The 14,049-nt window shown below is 35.6% G+C and overlaps 1 long non-coding RNA gene across 3 annotated transcripts in view; it reads left to right on the top strand.

Annotated features, from left to right (window-relative positions):
- LOC111930130 (uncharacterized) overlaps positions 1 to 11,542 on the top strand; it is an 82,761-nt gene extending 71,219 nt beyond the window's left edge. For all 3 annotated transcript variants that reach the window (XR_015287784.1, XR_015287786.1, XR_015287785.1), the window contains 3 exons: positions 1,936 to 1,985; positions 3,975 to 4,067; positions 10,823 to 11,542. This is a non-coding gene — a long non-coding RNA (uncharacterized LOC111930130). The remainder of the gene's footprint in view (positions 1 to 1,935; positions 1,986 to 3,974; positions 4,068 to 10,822) is intronic.
- The last annotated feature ends 2,507 nt before the right edge of the window (positions 11,543 to 14,049 follow it).

Raw genomic sequence — 14,049 nt, 5'->3', positions numbered from 1 at the left:
CATGTGTTAAATCTTTCTGTTTGGTGTCACAACTCAGTCATTTCTCTCAGGGTTTTCCTTATGTCGTGCTTTAACCCCAGACAGCAACCAGGTACCAGGCAGCTGCTCACTCACTCCACTCCACCTTGACCTGGTGGGGAGGAGAACTGGAGGGAAAGGATAAGGCCCATTGTTTGAGAGAAGAGCAATTTAATAATCAAAACAACAATCTGATCATACCAATAATGACAATAAAAGTTGTAGTACTGAGGAGTGATAGAGTAGCAGAACCCAAGAGAAACTAGAGATGTACAATACAATTGTCCACCATTCCCTGACTGACAGCAGTCCCTGACCCTACCTAGCAGCAATTATCCCCTTTCTGGGTAACTCCTCCCAGTCTATGTACTGGGCATGACATTCTGTGTTATGGGATACCCCTTTGGCCTCTTTATGTCACCTGTCCTGGCTGTGCTCCCTCCCAGCTTGTTGTGCAGCTCCTCACTCTCAGAGCATAAGATGCTGAAAAGTATTGACTTAGTGTAAGCACTACTTAGCAGCAACCAAAATTCCCATGTGTAATCAGCATTATTTTCATACTAAGTCCAAAAAACCACAACACTGCACCAGCTACTCAGAGAAAAATAAACTCTGTGCCATTAAAAACTGGGGCATCCTGGGATTTATGGGGAGCAGACTGGCTACAGAATACTGCTTAGAAGTGTATGTCTTTAGGCCCAAGATAAACATATTTTTTCATATCAAATAACTTTTTTTGTTAGAGAATATATCTAGATAAGACTAGAGCGCAGATCTTCAGCCTTTCTAAAAATCGATTGCCCTCATGCAAAAAATCAAGCAAGTCCTTGTCAATAAAGCAATATGCCTGCCTAAAAAAGAAGCTGTATGGTGGCCTGTCCTGTCACATACTGTTTCCCATCTTTTACTGAGTACAAGAGATATTCATTAGATATAGACCAGTAAGCATTCAGGAAGAAAAAAAAAAAAAAATTGAGAAAAGGCTGTAAAACAATGCTGTTCAGATCTCTACAAATCCATTAATGTTGATTTTGATCTTCCAGTGCTGGGGCTGTCTTTACATTTCTATTTTATTTTGAAGCTTTGCTGCCCTTGGGGTTCTCTGGCAGGAGCAGCATTTTGTGACATAATTTGTAAAGGTATCTGCATGCCTTGACAAGGTATTCCTAGCAGTCTGCCTGGGAGGCAGATGTGCCTGGAGCAATTCTACAGCTCGACAATAGACACATATGGGATGTTCCAGGCTAGGGGTTTCACCAACCTGCTGGGTGCTTCCACTGTGCCTGAAGTATACTCTGAGCTTTTCTCATGTAGGGCTTGGCACCTAGACAGCTTTCCCCTCACTCTTATCACCACTCACTTCACGTGGAACATACACACATACTATGCCCACTTTTCACTGGTACGGGTGTGCATTGTCATAAAAGCCAACGGCGCTTCTGGAAACTTACATTGATGTTTTAATAAAAAATAATCATTAAAGTCAATCTTACCTTAGATATGGGTCGAACACCTTGGCATTTGTTCATTTTGGCTCTGCCAGTGTCCATAAAAAATACACCGATCAAGAAACAGGACTGAGATCTGAGTTTTTTCACAGTATTCAGGAGTAATGCTTAGAGGACTCAGCGTGTGAAATATTATATTTGTCAGAGAACACATCCCTGCCATGATGCAGAAAACAGAAGACTCCTCCAAAACAAAATCTCATTCAAAACACACTCTAAAATTAAATTGATTTACATTCATAATACTGGAAAATATTATACTTTTCTTCCTACAGTCAATAATTCTGTTTGCCCCAATAAATCCAGCTAAGTTGAAATGGGATACTTGATTACCCCAGCACAACCTGGCAACTTTAAAGAATGAGTGTTCCAAGCAATTACTCATAAAACCTTTTTCTGTGCTGTCCAGATAGGAAACATCTCTTCATCAGAGAAGAGAGAATACCAGAAGCTCATAAGGTCAGGGCTGCTTTTCTATTTTTTTTTTTTCCTTTCTTAAAGACATTCTCTTGTATATAAAGTTTGCTGGTTTGGCATTGATACAACATGTGCTCTTATGATATAGAGAGGAAATCTGTCTGCTTGTCTCAGTGTTTATATTTATATAGTCACTGCTCAGCCCTAAAGCTGTTCTTCAGATCTCTAGCTAAAATAAATGTCACACACTGCTGAATTATTACAAAAATAATTCTGTTTATTTACAAATATGACAACAAGCTGGTAACTTACTGAGATTCTTGAAAGGATTTTCAGTTTTTACAGAGATATGTTCCAGCTAGGCTATTTCCACTCTCCCTGAATATTGTATTCTAAATCCAGCTATTAGCCACTTGCCAATAGATGTGTCCAGTCTCAGTAGCTATGTATTATGATGGATATAAAGGACATTATTAAGTATTTGGAAAATACTCTCAATGAAAGATAAAATTTCTCAATCCCTTCTCACTTTTTATGACTGTACTTGGCAGCAACTTTTATCTCGTCTTCCAAGGTACAAAAGGATTAAAACATGATGAGAAAATGAGAATTAAAAGTGAGAATGAGATTTAAAATTATAGTGTATGTTGATAATGTAATATGATAACAATGAAATGCAGGATATTTTTGCTTAGTGCCAGTATTTTACCATGCACCATCTATTTTTTGCACACTTAACAAAGAGGATCCATTTCCCAATGCACACATTTTCTTTTAAAATCTGCAAAACCAGCAAAATGTTTATCAATGCACAAATAAATGCAACAGCAATCTCTCCTGTTTAAAACAAAGGTATTTGTTCTGTATTTCTCTTGGGTGATTAACATGAGCAAGAAGAAATTGTCATGAGAGAGAGTAAGGGAGAGAGAGCACATGAGATTGGAAAAAAAATATCTAATGATTCAATTATTGTTTATTTAAATATTTTGGAATAGTCAGTATGGCTTTGTCTACAGGACTACACCTGACTTGTTCCAAAATATTTCAGGCAGTGAAATAATTTCATTAAATAGTTCGTCATGGTGATCCCAACCAAAATATAGATTAAGGCAGAGTAAATAATTTTAATGTATATCAATATTGATAAACATCTTTTGCAGTAATTGGCATGTGATATTCACATTTATAAACAGGTGAAAAAAAAAAGGCTGAGACAGTAAAATAAGCAAAAAAGAAGAGAAGGAAAATACTTCTGACAGTTTCTTTCTTGTTTTTTTCTAATAAGCTTGTATAAATTATCAACATTTGTACATAAAATATATGTACATATGTTTATATACATGTATATAAAAAAATATTTTTATATCTTTGTTTTGTTACTAACAGTTATGAACATAAATGAAGGATAGTGACAAATCTATGTACAGGATCTCTATGCTGATTAAAGGCATATTTACAAAAGCTTTGTCCAATGTTCTTCAAAAAATAGAACTTTCCAAGGGATTATAAAATCTATTCAGTACAGAAGCCCTTCAGGAGCTCAAAACATTTGGCCTTAAAGAAAGTGCAGGTAGCTCATTATGGAGTATATGTACTCACAAAGAGACACAGAAATGCAGCAAAGTTTATTTTCTTCGTATATCAAGATGGCAAAAGGTGTAAGGTATGTTCTCAATGTATAATGAAGTCATTTCAGAGGGTATAAAGGAGGGCCTTTTCCTCCAAAAATGATTATTAGCATGCAGAAATCACATAGGAGCCGTGACCACATTGCATTGGATATTATTATTTAGAACAAATATCCAGGATCAATTTGAAAAGGTGAGGTGTACGTATGTAACATCAGTCACACATTGAGCTCTTTCTGGTGTTATAAATAAGGATTTTATATTGCACTGTTCAATAATATTAGTGAAGCTGTTTGATGAAAAGTAGAAATTTCCATCTAATGTCAAGGGATTTTAGTAGATAGGATAATAATTCATCCTCTCCTTCTCTCTTTAATGAACTCATCACCATGATACCTGACAGCCATATTAAAAACCACAGAAGCCAGAAAAAGCAAAAATCCTTAACTGAGTGGCCTTTCAGCTTCTGCCTCCAACACTGATTGATGCCTTAAAGGTAAGAATGTAGTGGATTGAATTAGATTTTCTTTTTAGATTTTCCTACCCAGCTCTCCACTTTGCACAAAGTGGAATTACAAATACAATCTTACCTTGGTGTGTCACTTTGTGCTGGACACCAGGAGCCCACACTTGGGACAATATCAACAGCTGCAGAGGTTTTGGTAACTTCTGCAGAGAGATTTGTTTCATTCCCTTTCCAAACTTAGTGGACTGCTACAGATCTCAACTCTGTAAATTACAAGCAGCTCTTTTCATAATTCAACTCTACCAGTGCAAATGTGAAATTGTTGAGACATTGTGTTAATCTTCTAAAGCTGAAAACCAATTTAAGAAATAATTCCCCACGGAATTCAGGTGAGAACAGATGAATGTAGTGTGACATGTAGTTAGGAAAAAAACTAAAGAATAATGCTAGTTACTAAACTGAACTCTGAAATAGAGGTAGTGGAGAAACATATATCATATGCATTTTTAGTTTCCGTATTATCAAAAGAGTTCAACAATACAATTGCACTCATCTAACAAAAGAAAACAAAGACTTTTTATTATTTCTCTTTTAATTGGAGTTCAACACCCTAACTGGATATCTTTGACCTTATTTAGATCAACACTTTAACTGTCCTTCTAAGGAGCTTTGGATTCTTTGTCCAGACTACAGTCTTCTAGCAAATGTGTATCTGAAATATGTGATGACCACTGATACCCAGTACTCCAATAGAAATCAAAAAATATAATGTGTCACAAATTTATTTTTCCCTCCAGAAAAAGGAATCTGAGGGTAGTAGTAATTTGCTCTTTCTTGTATAAAACAGCTCTAGTTTTCCATAGCTTGGCAAATAATAACATCTAAAATAAAATATGAGAAGGGACAATGCATTTCAGTTTTTGCAGCATTTTTCAGAGAATTTCAGAGATAACAATAGTTCTTGTGTGGAGAAAGGGGAAAGAAAAAAGCCTTTTGACTACACTAGAGTGCAGAAAAAACCATATACAGTTTAAAAACATGAAAACAGTATTTCCTGGATGCCAGAGATAGTGGAAAACAGATGCCCTGGGATCTGCCCACACATCAGCAAAAACACTGGGCTTTCAGCCACAATAAATTGCTGGTGTTAGATTAGCTTCAGGGGAAAAACAACCAAAACCAAATAATACCACTTATCTGTACTTGTAAGTTTCAAACCAGATTTTCCAAAGTGGCAGAAAAAGTCATCAGCACAAAGAGTCAGCGTCAGAAAGTTCAACAAAAAGTGCTTGCCCCGAGGTCCCATTAAAAGAAGTTTGCACACATCTTCTCCTAATTGGGTCAGCTTATCAATTTTGAGGTTGAAATTATTGATGGTATAAAAGAGATCCGACTAGCTCTTTCTTTGGCTAAAAACATGAACTATAACCTCTAGAAGTGTTCAGACCGGTACTAAGAAGGAAGACAAAAAATATAAAGCATGATAAATGTGTTATTTTTGCAATAACTTAAATCAATTGACACCTTGGTTGTATTAAATGAAAGAACAGATTCAACTAGTATGACACTTTAATTTTTCTTTTGATGGGATTATGAAAATGTAAAACCATTTAAAACAATTCTGTGGCATAATTCTTATGTGAAAGAGGGACATGGGGAAAAGTTACTAGTTTGTGTATTTTCTATATCTGGACCTGTGGTCCATCAACTAAATTTAGAACTCAAGCAGTAGAAAATCATTATGGACAAATTTTAATCTGAGATTTAAATAAAGAAATATTAATTCATGTCAAAGCTGCAAAAATGTTTTATTTGAGCTTCTAAAACATCAAACTTTTTACAGCTCAGGTCTTCCTTTATGTCTTTACTGGTGAACCCAATTGGAATTTGCAAAGAAGCATGAGAATTTCAAAGCCAAAATTAAAAATTCTGTTGAGCGCTCATAGATACAGAAACCTGTAGGTTTGTATGTAATCTCTGCAATTTTCTTACATAAGTCATGATTAAGAATCCAGTGCAGCAGTTTTTGATTTGCTAAACCACAGAATGGGCTTTGGTCTTGCAGTTAAGGAGACACACTGATATTCCTACAAATTACTACAATAGTTCCTTTTAATTGAATGAGAGCCTGCTGAGAAGAGAGAGACAAAACAGGTTGGAGATGAGCAAAGTAAACAGAAGCTTGCAGAAATACAGGCTTTTTGCAAAGATTCACTGTTACTGCCTCAACTACTTTAAAAATAGACAAGTGTACAAAGAAGTAACATATGTAAAATCTTACATTAAAGTGAGATTGACTTGTTTAGAAGCAGTAATACAGCAGGAAAGCAGCCTGCAGCCAGCAAAAGTGCTGCACAGAGGGAGGCTTATCCAGGCAAACAACAATTCACACCTGTTTATTACTCTGAATAGGCTTGCACACAATGCTAGGCATGGCATTTATCCATTGTTTGGAAGCAATGCTAATGTAATCTCTTACACTATTGTTATAAGCAAAATGAAAGCTTAACATGAGTCATTTCCTTGCAAATCATCAATTAACTCATCATAGCATTTGCCAGAGGACCCTAAAAGATCCAGAATGATAAAGCTATGTAAATAATATGTATTTCAGGTTTGCTGACAATTATGGCAAAGTTGTTGATGGTGAAATTACATAAACACTATATTTCAGGTAAATTACTATTTAAACCATCATTAGTTACTTAAAGTACACGGTACATGTTTGTACCAATAATAATTTAAAGAAAACAACTCACACCTCACAGAAGTTTTAGTTACAATTCAATCATTTTCTAATCAGAAAACATATCAATTAAATTGGAAAGTTTTAAAACAATGTTTAAGTAATTTGAGCACCAGTCAAAATCTAACCATTTATCTTGACTATCTTGACTTTTACAGTTTAATTCTAGTTTTTCATGATAATGCTTGGATAAACTCAAACTCAAAGCATGAAATATTTTGGGAATTCTTGCTTTATAAATATTATTTAACTAAAAATACATTTTCTACCTGTATCTACTTGTGTACCTAAAACATTTTTTGAGCAGCATTAGCAGTCCTGTCCTTAATGTTAAACACTAACATGCTCATTCTCCCAGCAACTCTGACAGCGGTTTTCAGAACTGAAGGATTATAAAAATATTGTCTCTGCTATTTGTGCATTCAAAGTGTCCAGGCTGAATATACTGCCAGGCATTCTGCACATTAAAAATCATCACATATATAATCACATTGAGAAACTCTTTAAGACTAATAGGAGTCTTAAAGGATAAAACATACTCACAGGGAATTGATAAAAAAATGATATTTGTACAGACTCTGAATATGAAGAGGACTGTTCTGATTTTTTGAGAGTTAAAAAGCAGTAAAAATCCAAACCAAATGACAAAAAAACCCCAACAACATCCAGGAGTTTTGCAGTGGGTCAGTAGGGAGAAAATGTAGACATACCATCTGTCATCTAAAAGCATTAAAATTTCAAGATGATATATTTTATGCTGGTCTTTTCTCTTTCCACAGAAAGAGGAGATCTGCACATCTGGAGACTTACTTACCGTTTTTTCCAATTCCATCTATATTGACATTAATTTTACTTTAAAAGCAACTTCCTACTGATTTTAGAGAATCTTAATGACTGGAATGACATAAGATCCTTAGCTTTTAGTGCTCAGGGAACATGAATCCATTATGAAATATTTGTACTTATTAATATATATTGTCCACAAAAAAAATGAAGGGATCCTGGGCAATATATTCACCATTGGCTTGGTTTTGCCCTTCATTTGAATGAAGAGTTCAAAGGAATAAGCCTGGTAGTCAAAGTTCACTGCCAATATGATTTCTTTTGTCAAACAGCTTTTCACTTGGGTAACTAACAGTGAAAAGGCCATTATTTGTTATTAAACCCAGAATGATTGAGGCTGGAAGAGACGCCTTGAATTCTTCTTTTCCAGACCCCTGCTAAAGCAGGGTCAGTTACAGCATGCTGCCAAGAACTGCCAGTCAACTGTTGAATATCTTCAGGGATTTAAATTCTACAACCTCCCTGGACCTTTTCCAGTGTTCAACCCCCCCATATAGTGAAAACATTTCATCTCACATTCAGGTGTACGTTCCTGTGGCTTTATTTGTGCTAATGTTGGTCAGTAACAGCTGATCAAGTTTGTTCAAGGACGAAATAAATTCAGAAAACTTTTAAGTGATTATTATTCCAAGTGTTTTTCTGCAATGATGATTATTAATCGGACTTGCACTTGGCCATATTTATAAAATGTTCAATTATACTCACTGGAATTCCCAATGCTAATAACTTTCCATGGTGCAACCCACGTGTATTAAGTAGACTTTTCTGTACTAATGCCTTATTAAAAAAACAATATAGAAATAGATAAATTGATCAGTGGTATGACTAATGGTGGGGTTTGCCTGTGGCATTGATATCAGAAGAATATAAAAAGTTTCACAGCAATAATGGGTTGGTCTTGAAGTCCTGACAATAGGTTACCAGAGCAAAGGAGCAGTGAAGAGCTCCCAGGATAAAAAAAATTTTAAAAAAATAATGTTTTTATTTTGTTGACAATTAATTCTTCAGAAATATTCAAACAGAATTTATAATAAAATATAAGGTTAGATAATAACTTGGTGGTGGCTGATGGGATGAAAAAACCACCTTGGACTACCTTAGATCATTAGAATTTGTGTATATAAATTAGATTATAATGTGCTAGACCAAGACCACCAGGGACCCAGGGTGCTGACTGGCTCTTGCACACCATATGAGAGAACCCTGCTTTAGGGAAAAGTTTTGGTGATGCAGATTGTGCAGCTATAAAGCCCTGCACAGATCATCTTACTGCCCCCAGCAATGGAGAATGGGATCAGACAGGATTCCAGTTTATCTGGTGCTCCCCACCATTCTCTCCAGTGTCCAGGTGGTAAGCGACTCAAAAGTGCAAAGATACAGGGACATGATCAAGGACATAAGAGCTGTGAGTTCCTTGACTGGTAAGTATATTTCATTTCTTCCATGGGAAATAATCAATGGTGTGCACAAGGAAAAATGGTATTAGAATTTGTTTTTCTAGCAGGTAGCTGCTGGGTGTCAGAGGAAAAGACACCTTTGTTGATTCATCAGAGCAGAGTGTGAGTAAGAGGTGCAAAGGGGTGGAAGCCCTTTTCTCTGTGTAGATGCTCAGTGCTGAGGGAACATGCACCTTTGCTGATGAATTTGGAGCTGATACAGGTTATATACACATACATGCAGATATATGTATTTATACATACACACAGAAAATACACAGGTGCCCTTAAGTCAAGCAGAGAGGACAGAGGGTTCACCACTTTTTCCACATGTTCCATTTAGTACTTCAGAAGTGTTGAATTGGAAATGATATGTTGGTTCACATGGGGAGAATCCTGGAGGAAATTATCAGCTTTTGGAAATTATCATGATGCCTCATAGCCCTTATTGAGGGGAAGTGCAGGCTATATTGAATGCCTTTCTACTGCAGAACTAAAAAGAATGGTACTAGATAAAGTGAAAGGATATACAGAGGTTTTAGGATCTGAAAGGCAGCTCCTTTTGACCTGAATCAATGTGCTGCTTGTAGGCAGCAAGGACATTGGAAAAATTAATGCTCTAGTAGGGAAGGGAAGGATCAATCCGAGGAAATTAATGTTATGGCGCTAGAGGATTCTGACAATGACTGAAAAAGACCAGCCGAAAATATGAAGGCATCCCCAGTCGATCCTCGAATTCCAATAAAGCTGAGGAATGAAGCAATAGATATTTTTTTTTCTTTAGATAACAGAGCCAGTAATAACTAGTTGTAGGGCCCCACTAAGTAAATACCAACTGTTGCAGTGATGGGAATAAGAACTTCAAAGCCATTCTTACAACCTGTAAAATGTACCATTGCACATATTTAACTGATTTATGAGTATTTAGATTATATATATGCCAGCACTTTCTCTTCCATTGTTGAGATTAAATTTATTATGCAAGTGATATTCTCAAGTAACTTGTGAAAACTCTGTACAGCTACACATCCCAAAAGAAATGCAATGGAAAACTCAAATCTACTAACAAATGGGCCAGACCTTGGAAGAACTTGAGGGTGATATCCCTTATGTGGCATTGAATGTGGTAATTCCCTAGGATGTGCTTCAAAGAAGCCAGGTAGAGCAAAGAATGTGACTTCACTTAAAACAAAACTCAAACTACTGGCAGAGCCAGTGAGAGTAAATCAATATGCTATTAGACTGGAAGCACATAAAGGATTGGAGTCCTTGATAAATACTTTCTTGAAGTATGGATTGCTTAGAGAGTGTCAATCTGAATTTAATACTCCTGCTTTACCAGCAAAGAAGCCTCATTCTTCAGGACTGGTACAGGACTTAAGAATAATAAAACAAGTAACATGGACCCTTGTTACAAGTAACAAGTAACCTTGTCTATGCTACCAAACTCCAGGTCTCACAAGTGTGGAGCTGATGAGGAGAATCTCATTCCTCAACCTGCTGGTCATGTTTTTTTGATGCAGCCCAGGGTATGGTTGGATTTTTGGACTGCAAGTACAGATTGCCAGGTCATGTTAAGCTTCTTCTCCACCAAAATGTCAAATCCTTGTCCTCAGGTCTCCTTTTAATCTATTCTTGACACAGTGTTTGTTTGTGCTTGGCATTGTGGCAATCCATTGCTAGATGTGTTTTATTAAAATATTGTGAGTTCAAGTTTGACACACCTAAGCTCATTAATGTTACTGTTTTTTTTCTTTCAGTTACCCTTTGGTCTTCTACTTCCATCTCTTCTGCCAAGGTGCCGAGGACAGCAGCCCGATAACTCTCAGGGTTTGGTTCCACATGTGGCCTGAGAAAGTACCAGTACTGTGCCATCTTAAAGCAATGTGTTTGGTGAATGCCCTTGAATGGGTGCATTCTCAAACTCTGCATTGTGCTCAGCATCACTTGCATGGCACTGACCTTGCAGGTTTTCCACAGCAGCTTGCTGTCTTTGCTTGGGCCATAACGAGCTACATTTGTGTGAGGAGCTCTGAGACCTTTGTCAAAGAGCACTGCATCAAAAAGCACAAAATCTGCCTACACATCACCAAAGAAACCTAAGAGGCTCTTGGGTTTCCTGAGGTTAAACCAGTTTACATTAGTTCTGAGTGTTTTGCAGATTGTCACTTATTTGTCTCAATAGGGTGCAGATAGTGCTGGATGGCCATCTGTCCCCTGTTTCAGCTGCCAGCAATCAGCCACTTGGCAGGGCTAAACAAAGAATATCTCCATGATATTTAAAGACATACTGGACATTTTACTGGGAGATTCCTGACAGCAGTTCTATATTTAGGAAGCATTTTAGTTAAAAGAAGACTGAAAGTAGTAAGTGGAGTGCTTCGGAGTCAACCGAGTCTGAAGAATAAGTTGAAATAAACTTTGAGGCCATTGAGGCTTTTCAAGGATTTTAAAAGTTTAATAAATTCATTTAAAATGCATTTTTGTTCTTGAATTTTACAAATCAAGCCAATGTATAATTAGATTGTTATTAAATGAGTGTATTCTCCTACCTCATTTTCAAAATAGATTGAACTGAAGTGACATATATCTTCAGGTATCTTCTGACTCAGCAAATCTTCTTTCCAGAATGAAATGGGGGTAAATCTGAACTAGATCAAACACTATCCAAACAGTACAATTGATACTAATTTCTGTTTCCAAACATGCAAATGAGATAAACAACCAACCTTCTCCACACAAACTAAGAAAATATCTTCAAAGTACTACAGAACACTGCTGAAATTTCAATGACTACTTGGCCATCATCACATAATCCCAAAGAGCAATGTTTTCCTGTTGGAATTTAAGAGAAAAATATTCCTCATTGCCCCTCTGTGTTTCAAATTCAAACAAATTTGGATAACCATGCACTAATGAAAGATACAAAACTTTCTGGTAGCTGGCAAGAAACACAAAGCAAATGCACAGGGGACTCACCATCAAATGAACATTCACCAGCAGAGGATTTAAGGTACCTCTGTATTGGATTTAGTCATTTAAGTCACTCTGGTCTTGAACAACTTCAGCAACACTTCCCATAGCTTATCCAAAACATTTCTTAAACAAAAGCTGCTTATGACTTAATTTAAAATAAAAGAAAAACAAGCCCATCCAAGAGCTGGTCTTTCTACAATGTTACAAGTATTTAAACACATTTTCCATTAAGTTCCAATATAGTTTCAATTTCTTTCCCCAGGCACAGAAAAGCGTAACACACTGTGCTATGTTACTGCAAAAATTATTTCTCTTGTAAAGGAAACAGGTATAAGACTGCTTGTAGCTTAAATTTCCTTAATATCCTGGACGTGTCTGAGAATTTTTGTTAAATTCTGATGTTAATCTCTTTCTGTAAATGAAAGCTGCCACTTTTATCACCTACCCTATCAAATCTGCAGAAAAAATAATTCATTCTTACTTTCACTTATTTGTGGGATTTTATTTTTTTTCCTAGTCTTGAAAGGATTTTGTAAAATTATATTTGTTTTTTGTCTTTTTAAGTTGTAACTATGTAAGAGTTTTTACAGGTATATGATTATGTGATCAAAGTTACCAAGGAAATGTAACACTGCTTAGTCACTAAAAGCATTAACTCAAAGGAAACAAAATTCTTGTTCATCACTTCATGTACAAAAATCCCTAAATGAAAAAAATATAATTAAATAATTTAAACCCTAAAACCATTCAACAGATTACACTTATACTCTAACAGCATCAGGATGATTATGGTGGTTGATGGCCCAGAGAACATAACTTGAAGTTTTATGCAAGACTGATGAGCAGTAAGCTTCAAGCCAGTTTTGATAAAGTGATGCATTATTAATGTATAAAGTAAAGTATATTTGCTGAATATAATCCTATGAGAAGATTTAAATTTTTGATGACAAAATCTGAAATCCTCAGACATTTTAAAACTTATGAGAGATGAAATTAGCATTAGAATGAGTCTGATTTCAGATTATTTTGAGTGATGACGGTATCAATTAAAACCAACACAAATAATCATGTAATCTTATTAAAGAAACCAAACAATTTTTTAGATATGAAAAAAAAATGCTGAACAGCATTTAAGAGACAGCATTGGAAACATAGTCTGCTGTGACCCATGGCTTTTGCTAAATTAAAAGACCACTGTTTCTTATCTGGATTTTTTTTTTCTTGCATCATTTTAGATATTTAGCTTCAAATAATAAATTATAAGGTATGCTTTGCTACCAGCATAAAATGGGCTTCATTAATACTAAATGCCATTTAAAATGGGGTGGTACAGACATTAAGCTCATCAAAACACCTTTAATAGTAAATACAAGCAATAAATCCTGTACTGTGAAATCTAATAGAAGAATGAATCTAGCCTTTAGATCTTAAGATTCACAATCACTGCTTAAACCTCCATTAACCAAATCACTTTGGTTTGTGTACTGCAAGCATCAAGAACAGGTTTTAGCAAAAGTTTTCAAAGTATGATGTCAATAGCTTCAGCAGGTGACATGTAAAGTTTTAATGATACTGTTTCTGAACAAAATTATTATTGTTGCTGAAACAAAACACATTATAGACTTCATTTATTGAAATTTTTGGACACAAAAAGAAATCACAGGAGAGCTGAATAGATTTTTCACACGGATTTTTAGAATTAGTCTGCAGAAGAAAACAGAAAATTGAGAGCTTTGAAATAAGAGAGAAAGTGAGAAATTTTTATGAAATGGTCACAACTGCAGTTTTAGCAATTAAATATTCAACAACATAAAGGGAAAGGAAAACCTTCCATGTTTTGTATATATGCAATCCACATTTGCATTATATGACATCTCTTTTATTTATTTAAAACTAATGTCAAGAGACTTAAAGAAAGACGTCAGATTCTCCTCTGTAATGATAACCATTCTTGTGGCATTTTCAGGAGCTGATTATTGCTCTCTAGGATTTTCCAGCTAATCTATACAAG

The sequence above is a fragment of the Cyanistes caeruleus genome, chromosome 6 (genome assembly GCF_971803275.1).
Source record: "Cyanistes caeruleus chromosome 6, bCyaCae1.hap1.1, whole genome shotgun sequence".
In the NCBI taxonomy this organism is placed as follows: Eukaryota; Metazoa; Chordata; class Aves; order Passeriformes; family Paridae; genus Cyanistes; species Cyanistes caeruleus.
The sequence above is the reverse complement of the archived record's forward strand: the minus strand, read 5'-3'. Positions and strand labels throughout refer to the sequence as shown.